We start from the raw sequence: 10,638 nt of genomic DNA on the forward strand, positions 1-10,638 counted from the left end.
TCGTACACGAACGTATAATATTACGGTCGGACGATGATGACGGACGCGTCGCTGTTGCGCAACGAACCCCTCGTCGCCGCCGCCGCCTCCGTAGTGGTGGGCACGCGCAATGGGTGCGTAAACATAACCGTCCGGCCGTTCGGTCGCCGTCGACGGACAAGCAAAACGCGCTCTCGGAACGGATCATTAAGCCGAAACTGTCACAAGGTCGGACACTCCTACACGGGAAAACGTATTTTATTATAATCATTTTACAATATATATGTATATACATGTTACAATTAATGCTCTACGTACCGTCTCTAATTGAAACGCGTGCAGCTTTTTCTTGTCCGGGTACCGCCTCCTACCGCGTGTAGCGGCGCCCGTCCTCGGCCGCAGGTTTACAGCCGTTCGTACCGCGTTCGAGCTTACGTCGAATTATAAAACGATTATTACACTGGTTTTGGCGTTGTAATATTTTTGTATTGGCGTACACGCGAGTTGAGCAACTGTGTATACGGCATAGGTGTAATGTCGTCAAGCCATCCAATAGGGTATGATGCACACACGCACCACGTCCCTATTGGTATCTGGGTCAGACTCGTTTCGATTTCGGTAAACAAGATTTGACAAATGACGACGCGATGGCCTACGGTGAAAAAATGACGATCGCTATATTATACACAATTGCGATGACCGCGGGACCAAATCGGTCGAACCTTTTTTTTTTTTACACAAAATTGTTTTTATACGCACGCAAAAATCTGTACGATTTATGTATACTAGTAATATCTATATACTGAGCGGTATACATACGGTGTATCGCAGCGGCTGTACGTAGGTATACGTTATACTCGTCCCGAGTCGTGCGTTCAAGTCTCCGCCATCGTTGTTCCCACGTTGTACGATTTATTATAAAACTATTGTTGCAAAAAAAAAAAAACGTATTTTGAATTCAATTTTTTTCCGCCGTTGCATTAGCGTTTACCCGTTCGCAACGATCATAATACGATAATCTTAATAACAATTATTCAATTTGCACCGGATCGCCACGGCGTTGTGTTGGTAATGTGCACGTACTACGTGTAGCACAAACGCCAGCGGCCCAACAATCCGATAAAGCCCAAGAATTTCTTGGTGTGACCAGCTCCACGCGATAATAATAACAATATAACGTCAGGTATTAATTGTCGTGAAACACTAATCTAAAAATATTTCACTAAGCGCTGACCTCAAAGTTCGAGGCTGTCCGCTTCTCCGGTGGAGGTCTCCATTGTCATAATAATGTTTCGACGGCGCGCGCGAGCCGCACTGCTCTGTTTACATTTATTGGCATCTATCACCACCGCGGTGAATTATTACGATACGTGACGTTATTTCTTTCGTCCCGGCCCGAGAGACAAAAATATGTTATCGTTAAAATGCAAATCAATTTAATGGGTCACACAAATTGTAGGTTGTTTTTCGTTTGGCCTCCAGTCACGAATTTGTCTCGGCGCGAGTAATGATCACGAAGCCAGCCGCCGCCGCCGATCATGCGGGTAATGATTTCATTACGCGCGCGCTGCACACAACAGTCCCCGTACGCACGCCGCCCAGTTATAATGGAGTCTTCGCATATTATTATTGTGTTTATTGTGTTCGAAAATATTAATAGATATTTGTAACGTTGTTAAATAATCGAGGCACTCGCAGTATACATACCCATCCCCCACCACCTAAAGTATGCATTTTTTACAAGGACTCCTAAAAATGTTATTTTAAAAATGGTAAAAAGCTCATAAAAATAATGCGAAATGTTATGATTCTTTAATGATGTCTTACCTGAAACACTCAAAATATTATATTACTAATTATTTATAATACTTTAATGGTATATAAACAATAACTTGTAACATACAACTGGGTACTTTTTTATTGATATATAAACTGTATGATTGATTTTTTTATTATAGCAATTGTACTAATTCACTGAAGACAGTCAGTAATCAAAACGATATGTAATAAATCGATCATAAAAAATATCATTTACAATGATTGTTATATAATAATTTATAAGTCTTCAGAGTTGAGGGTCCCGGACGCGTTCCATGGCCGGACCGTCACTGTCCCCACATATATAACCCCCCCCCCCTGTGTAAATTAATCAGTATATTATACCGATATCAGCGAAAGTTCAAAAACCGCGTAATTAATATCGAATATATATTCGTTATGAATGTTTATACAACGCCGCGTGCGTACCTATATTGCCGAAGCGACTGCAGCCTTGTTTACACGTACGTCCTACGCGCGTGCACGACGACCTGAAAATGATGAATTATAATAATAATAATAATAATAATGATATCGTATCGTAATAATCATATAGTACTGCCGATTATCGAATTAGCCGCGCGTTCCTCGTTATAGTGCCCGTGTTCTACGCGGTGAACAAAACACAAACAATATTATAATTTACGGATACCGCACTGAATATGTAAATAGTGAAGTGCTGTATAAAATACGGACTGCAAACTTGTATTGATTTTGTAATGATTAATAATTGTAATATCCGTTCTCGTACATTGAACATATTTCATTCAGGAACGCCCGCCAAACATAATATTATGTTAAGTGTCGATTAAATGTATAATTGTATACCTACAAGTATATCAAGCCGTGCGTAAAGCGACTTTTCCTAGAGAATCTCTCTTCTCGTTTTTTTAATCCATTTTTTATGATTCGCTTTGTTTGTACCTCACTTTTACCTGTATTTATGACAATTTCATTATAGTTCACTTTAGACTCAAACTTGTTTAAATATAAATATAAATATAAAATATTTTAAATTATTGATTCAACACAAATATTTTTATAGTCATCAATTGAAGTTAAAAACGTATCCGACTGAAGTATTGTACTATTCAAATTAATTAAGTAAAATTAGTTGCCATTTAATAAATTTTTTTTTCGTGTTATGATTACATAATAGAGGTCATATATCTAAAGAATTGATAACTACGAGCTGTAAGTTTTATTGTAAAGAGCGAGATTATTGTTTTTCTTGGTCTACGCGTATTAGAACAAGGAACACCTAACAGAATAATTACACTACGCGCCCTGTGAACAATGCCTGGGCACGACTATGGTCATCATCGTAGTACATTGTCGTTATCGCGTGTAGTACCGTCACGGAAACGAACGCAGAAGGAACACGTGTACGCGCATGTGGTTTGAAAAATCGACATTAATAAATCGTCCGAGAAAAATCTCTGCTGGTGATTTTGTCCCCGAGCACTTTGCATATTGTAGTATCGCTGCACGGACGTGAACCGCAGCAACGGATCGACCAGCGACGTATTATCGCGCGCATTTTACTCGTACCGTATCGAAATACAGTCGACGTCCATATGACGTGCGTATTACGAGAAAATTGTTTGGCGAGTATAATTGATCGAGAGCGTTTACGGTGCTGGCTGGTATCGTCGGTTAATACAATAATATTATCTATTATTTTGGGCGCGCGTACGTATTATGTTACAATGATAATAACACGTAAAATGCTGATCATTTAAGTTACTCAACAGAGCACACGAAACGGTCGCGAATGCGTTTTAGACGTAAGATACGTATGAAGGTATGTATCACCTACTCGGTGTGTTTCCAGTTTCGATCATAACAATAAATAATTATCTCCATCAAACGCATTTAACCGGTTGAACAAAAGCAAAAAAATGTTTTCGAACGCGTCGCCAATTCTAATATTATTTACCCATCGGATTTTGGTCATCGTGCATTGACAAAACAATATTTCGTACACGTGCAAATGACAGGGGCGTATTTAGACTTACTTCTAAAGGGGGACTCGATTTTTCTTCAATTCAGGCTCAAAATTTACAAGTTAAATTGTTGGTAATATTTAAGTCAGGCAAATCCATAATAGTATGTGTTTTTTTTAATCTAATACCGGATTCACTTTGAATCGACTTTTGTGTAATTCTATTTTAACACCTGTCTGTGTTTTGAAAGCTACGCTTGTGTTTTATTTGATTTTTCACTAATTATGAACCCGACAAAAAACCCAATTCAGTATTCACAGCAACGTGTGATTTGATTTCGTTATAAAATGATCCACATTAAAAAAAATTTGAATTGTGTACTTCACGTATAATCAATTCCTTAAATACGGATTCAGGGGGGCGATTTCCCTAACCCTCCTAAAATACGTCCATAGCAGTCGAACACGATCCATAAATGTGTAATAATATAAGATCATCGCAAGGGCCGTCGTTCTGCATTACATTACGCTCACTTGGTTGTATCACCGTTTCAATGCCAGTGTGTACGCGATATAAAAAATAAAACAAAAAACAGCCTGTAAACTATGTGATTTACTATTTTTTACTATCACCATAACGACGCTTTCTGACATTCTCTCATTCCTCGCATAGTTGCATGTCATTATTATCACTTAGCACTGCGTCCTTGTGAACCGCGGCGGCGACCGAACTCGACCGATAGAAAATACATTATCCGGTACCGTAAAATTATGTTATCAAATATCTGGTTATTGTTGTTACGTGAACACAACGGTGCGGCGGTACCCACGCGCGTGCAGACAACGTCGTCGTCGGGAACTAAAAGGGAAAACGAATTTTCGGCATGACGCTGCAAGCAACCACGGTGTAAAGTACACGACGACCGTTATCGAATTGGCATTGAATTATTATATCAAAAGCGTGCTGTGTTGCGTCATGATATTTAAACGCGAAAACGATTCGACTTTTGAAAGAATAAAAGATTCGTTGAAAAAAAATCAGCGAAAGAAAACGTTGACGAACTAATCACTTTTCGTTAAGCTTTTTAAGGTTATTAAAATTCAAACAGTAAAAAAAAACTCATAAATGTTTTAGGTTTTTAGACGACTTGTATTTAACATTCAACATTTGACACAAAGTAATTCCGACGAGATTAACAGTTTTTTGGCTAAGAAATTTAGTAATATACATATAATTGTACGCGCAAGAACAAGATGTGTTATCTGATACTCTTCCACGAAACGGTATTGATTTTGAAACTCATAATAATGTCACTATATACGTCTAGTGTCCATTCGGTTCATTCGCAACCAGCCTGTGTCGTTGTCCTAATGATTCTGTGTACACGCGCCGAACCAAATGTCATTACTCTTACGTTTCTACTGGTAAAATGTCAAATCCTTTTACGCCATTGTACACTTGTTTCGCACATCGTTATACTATACGCAACCGGGAGCGAGATCCGTGAGATAAGTCTCGGCTCCGGCGGTTTTCTATAGAAATTTACAATAAAGAAAAAAAAAATTAAAAAAAAAAATAAACTCGAAATGGCCATTGAAATCGTGTGCGTAGAACTGTACACATGCGTGTACATACATATATAAACGAAGTTACATTCGCGATCTGTGCGTACAGAAAAAAACGATTCGTAACAGTATTATAATGCTTACGTTATTTAATTAGAATGTTTGATTTTTTTTTTTTTTTTTTTTTTTTAATTTTATTTCGACGAAATCCGCGCGCACAGCGACTTTTACGCGAGACCGGAGCAACAATTGCACCGAGCGTAGGTCTCAAACATTGTAAAACAGTATAGTAGCATAATAAATTGTTAGATCACCACAAAACTTCAGTTAACCCGTTCACTGGGCGTCGTTGCTGTAAAGCACAAAAAATGTTTATGCACAATACCCCCGCGTACACACATAACAATAATAATAATAATATCGTAAACGCTTTATCTTATAAACGTGCGTGGATAAATATAATATGTAAATAAATAACAAATATACCGCGCGCGCAGTTAAAAAACCGTTTTCCAATACGTATCAGCTGACAATACGCTCGTGATTGAGTGAACTTGTTTTGTTGCAGTTATTCAACTTAATTACACAACGTGTATTTTTCTTTTCGGGATATCACGATCGCATATTATTTATTATAATCGAAACGGGTTATTATTATTTTACATTGCGTTAAACGTACGTATATTGTCCGCATGATATTGGAAACGACGAAAAATTTTAGCGTCCATGACGATTTAATCGGAGTACGTCCGTTTCGCAACCACGCGTTGGCGGGGGGCGACGACACGGTGTTTTAAAATCAAAAAAGCTGGAATGAATTCTATTCAATTTTTTTTTTTTTTAATTAAAATTATTGCAACTCTTTAGTATATTACTTGTTGAATAATGTGTTACAAAAAAATTTAAAAAGAAAAAATCCTGCTGCCTTGTAGTTTCAACGTATTAACAGCTTACTTTAGGTGGTTCATATGATGGTAGTTTATTTGTAACTTCAATGGTGCCAATATGCTTACTAGTGAAATTGATAATCATGTTATATGGAAAAATCTTGCTTGTTCTTCAATTTGATTTTGTAAACCAATCCGTGTGCAATATGCTAGGGAAACTACAAAAATGTCTAAAAATGAGGAAATGCACGAGTATGTAAGTCAACAAATTAGCCAACTTACTCCATATATACATAATAGAGATACTGTAGCTAAGTTCTCGATGGAATTTACTATGATTAATGGAAAGGTATGTAGTGCAGCGATAGAGACTTCATCAATAATTTGTCACATTTGCAAACCAAACATTTCCCAAATGAACAATTTGGAAAAATTTAAAAAGATAACCGTAGATCAAACAAATTATAGGTATTTCTACAACGTCAATTTAAGAATAATGGTGTAATATTTTATTTTTATTTTTTTATTCTATAGTTTTGGATTATCTACACTGCATGCGTATGATGTTTGAATGCTTGCTTCACGTGTAGTATTGATTAGACTTATTATCGTATAGACTTTAAACAGTAGAAGGTAATTGATAGAATAAAATTCATTGGTTAAACAACGTTTGTATGTAACTTATATTGTATTTTTGTAGGTTAACGAAAAATCACATTAATAAGTTGTTAGTCAAACAAAAAAAAAAATTCAGAATGATTTCAAAGAAAAAATGGGTTTATTGTTCGAATTTCCCAAACCAGGTTTTGACCGCATTAACTTCTAGAAGATTTTTCAAAAATTACAGTGTATCATCTGAAATTACTGGTATTGACGAAACACTTATTATTCAACTCGGAGTTATTCTTCAGTGTTTATCAAGTGGACAAAAATTACATACAGATGGATTTGAAAACTATCGCTGAAGAACTGCTCAATTATACGTACATTTATATAAATGGTATTATATGCCTCCCAGACTGCACAAAATTTTAATATATGGGCCATCTGTAGTAGCTTCATTTGCATTACTTATTAGCCAGTTGAGCAAATAAGTCCATGAATCGAGGAATAAGGACATAAAAAAATACAGAGAATACTTTACAAGAAATTCGTCTCGTATAGAAACTAATTGAGACCTATTCAATAGACTTTTTTTATCTTCGGATCCAAAGAAAAGTGGACTTCACGAAGCAAAGAGAAGAAAAAAGTCGTTTCCCTCTGAAGTAGAAAAATGATTTGATACAAACATTTTCGATAGTGACAAAGTATCGACGAAGACGAAGATACTGAATAATCTGTACACTTTATTATATCATACGATACTTACTTACTCAAATAAAAACTAAATAACTAATATTTACCTATTTATTTATTTGTTACCAACTATGAAAAAAAATAATAATAGAATGTGTGTATAAGTATATAATTAATAATCTGATTGTTTTTTTTTTTTGTTTTCTATAACGCAACATTTGAAAATAATTGGTTTATTCCAGCTTTTTTCGCGTCCCCTCTGGACTATTAGTGTCGTGCGTGTGTGCGTTTGTATATATATTCGTGTACATGTTTGTGCGTGCGTGTGTGTGCGTATAGTGGACATGTTGATGGACCGACGATCAGGGGGTCCTCGCCGGGGGGCAACACGATGCAACCGTCAGATGGCACGCGAAAAAAATATTATTATTGTTGTTGTTATTCTTATTATTATGATTATGTATTATCTCGACGACAGTTTGAGTTATCTACCATCTCGTCGTGTGTTTTCGCGTGTGCGCGACAGTCGATACTTATCTGAGCGGCGGCGGCTCGTCGAGTTGAATATGGGACGCCATCGAGTACAATAATATTACAAAATAATAATAATAATAAAGCCTTCGGACACACGAATTATTATTATTAATATTGTAGTTATCTGGACCGAATTCTTTTCGATTTACCACTACTAATTTATCTCTCAATTCCTAACTCGCGGACATAACGCAATATTATCTAGTAGAATTTGATTCTCTCTCTTTCTCTCTCTCTCTCTTTATTTCTGTATCTCTTAACGAGTTATACGTTTGTCCGAGTGATTAATTATTTTCTAAGCACATCTGTCGTCCTTTCCGCTCCTCACTTCTTCATCACCCGGATCTCACTGTGATGACTAGAATATGTTGTTAACATGTTTGAAAAATGCGCAATAGCAGTAGTATATTTTGAATATTCAACTCCTCTCGATTTCGAACCATGATTCGCGTACGTGACGCTCACGGAGGAGATCAAATCCGCGAAATCGATGAAAACCAAAAAAAAAAAAAAAATAATAATAAAATGATCGTGAAAACCTACGCATCGTACTGGGTCGTGCGGATTAAATAAAAAAGCCAGTCACGGCCGTTCGTTATGTATATTACGAATTTAACGGATTTTTAACTGCAGTACTCTTAATCATTTTATTATTATTGCCGTCCAACAAAACGGTTCATATTGAACAATGTTCACGATCCAAAATACTTATTTATATTTATACATGTATGTGAATGTGTGTGTTTCACTTTAATAGTAACAAAATTAAAAAATACAAATAAATAAAAAAAAAAACCGGTATGTTATGTCAGTGCGTTGACTGAATTGTTAATGATTTTTATTCATTACATCGTCTAATGGTCTTGTAACCGAGTAGCCTAAGGGTATAATTTTATGTACCACTAATGAACACGAAAACCGAAGGCGTCACTATTATAAGTAAATTAATTGATGTATAAGTTTCGCGTAAGAACAAATGCGCATGAAAACTGATGTTTTGTTCCCGAACGATGTGATGTGATCTTCGATTTCGAATGATATGTCGCATAAATCGACCGACAATTTGCGATCATCACATTTGTGGCCGGTGTTCAATATCGGGGTTAGAAAACAGAATACACATCGAATGTTTTGCGTGTAAAAGTCGAGTACTCGGCGGACCTGCGTTATCTAACACGGTTCGTCTAGCCCGGTGCACATATCAAGGCCGGCCGTATGCGGTAAACTATAGTTATAAAATGTTATGAACAACACTCAGTGTTATTTCATCAGGTCACTGTGCCGCAATGGCTATAATATTACATTATCCGTAAATTGATATTTTATTTTGCGGTTCAACCGTACCTTGGACACTGCAAAAAAATGGCCGTTATAATGATTGACAATAAAACGATGATGTTATAATTAGTGTTAAGATGTTGATGACCTAAAAAAACACATAAAATACCCTAAATATTCCAATAAATTAACTTAATAAATTACCAAAAATTCTACTTAAATAAATAAAAAAAATGTAATTTAAAAATATTAATTTTTAATAGAAATATAGTTGTGTTAATGGGTATCAGAGTAATTAAAAATATGAATTGTAATATTAAAAGACAAAAGTATACATTTAAAATTTAAGTATTAGGAATAAAAAATGATTAAAAATAAATTAAAAAGTAAAATAGAAATAAAAACAATTATATTAAAAATATTCTAATTGATTTTCATATTTGTACGATGAAAAATGTCATTTAACATAAACGAACTTCAGGTGAACATACTTGAAGTATACCGTGTCATCAGTAGTTAGATCTTTTGGAATATATTTTCCTCCACAAGCGTGTATGATCAACATGTGTGTGAAAAAGTACTAGTTTTATAATTGTATAACACACGTATGGTGAGACAAGTGCTATCATTAGCAGATAAGCAACTCAGGCAATTCCCTAAAGCCTTGCACTTCAAATAAACTTGAGGGCCCACAATTTGTCAAGTTAGAATAGTTAGAATATTAAGATATATTTAAAAGTACCTAAATATATTGTATTGTTTTTGCCTAGGTCCTTGCAAAAGCTTGCAATATCACTGGTGAAAAACATAAATCAAAATCAGATAAAAAAAAAAAAATCGGTATTGTACGATGGTGCCAAAATTGTATCGTATAAAAGCGCCAAAATCTAAAAAAAAAGATACCTACTTTGTGCCATTATTAATAGATATTAAATAACAGATATTACATTTAAAACTATATCATTCAAAAGCTCCAAAGGTTCTTCGATCGACAAATTTATTATTAGGTTACGATAGATTGTCACATCGTGATCACTGTAAAAGCAGTTTTGTGTTATAACATATTAATAATTAATTCGTTAACATTTATTTTACAAAAACTTTTACGAATAAAGATGTTGAGTAAATTTTTATTTAAAGAGCAAAAATATAGATTTATTATATTCGATTTGTTATATTTATAATTATCTGTTTGCATACTTTGTTTTGGTGCAAATAATATGTCATTTTTGTACCTTTGGCGATTTTTGTCATACAGCCGATGTTACTGAGTAAATCTTATCGGTACGCGATAATTTAATCCTATCGAAAATCCCACAATAATAATAGTTAAAT

Source organism: Sipha flava, unplaced genomic scaffold (assembly GCF_003268045.1).
Source record: "Sipha flava isolate LNK unplaced genomic scaffold, YSA_version1 50_pilon_pilon, whole genome shotgun sequence".
NCBI lineage: Eukaryota > Metazoa > Arthropoda > Insecta > Hemiptera > Aphididae > Sipha > Sipha flava.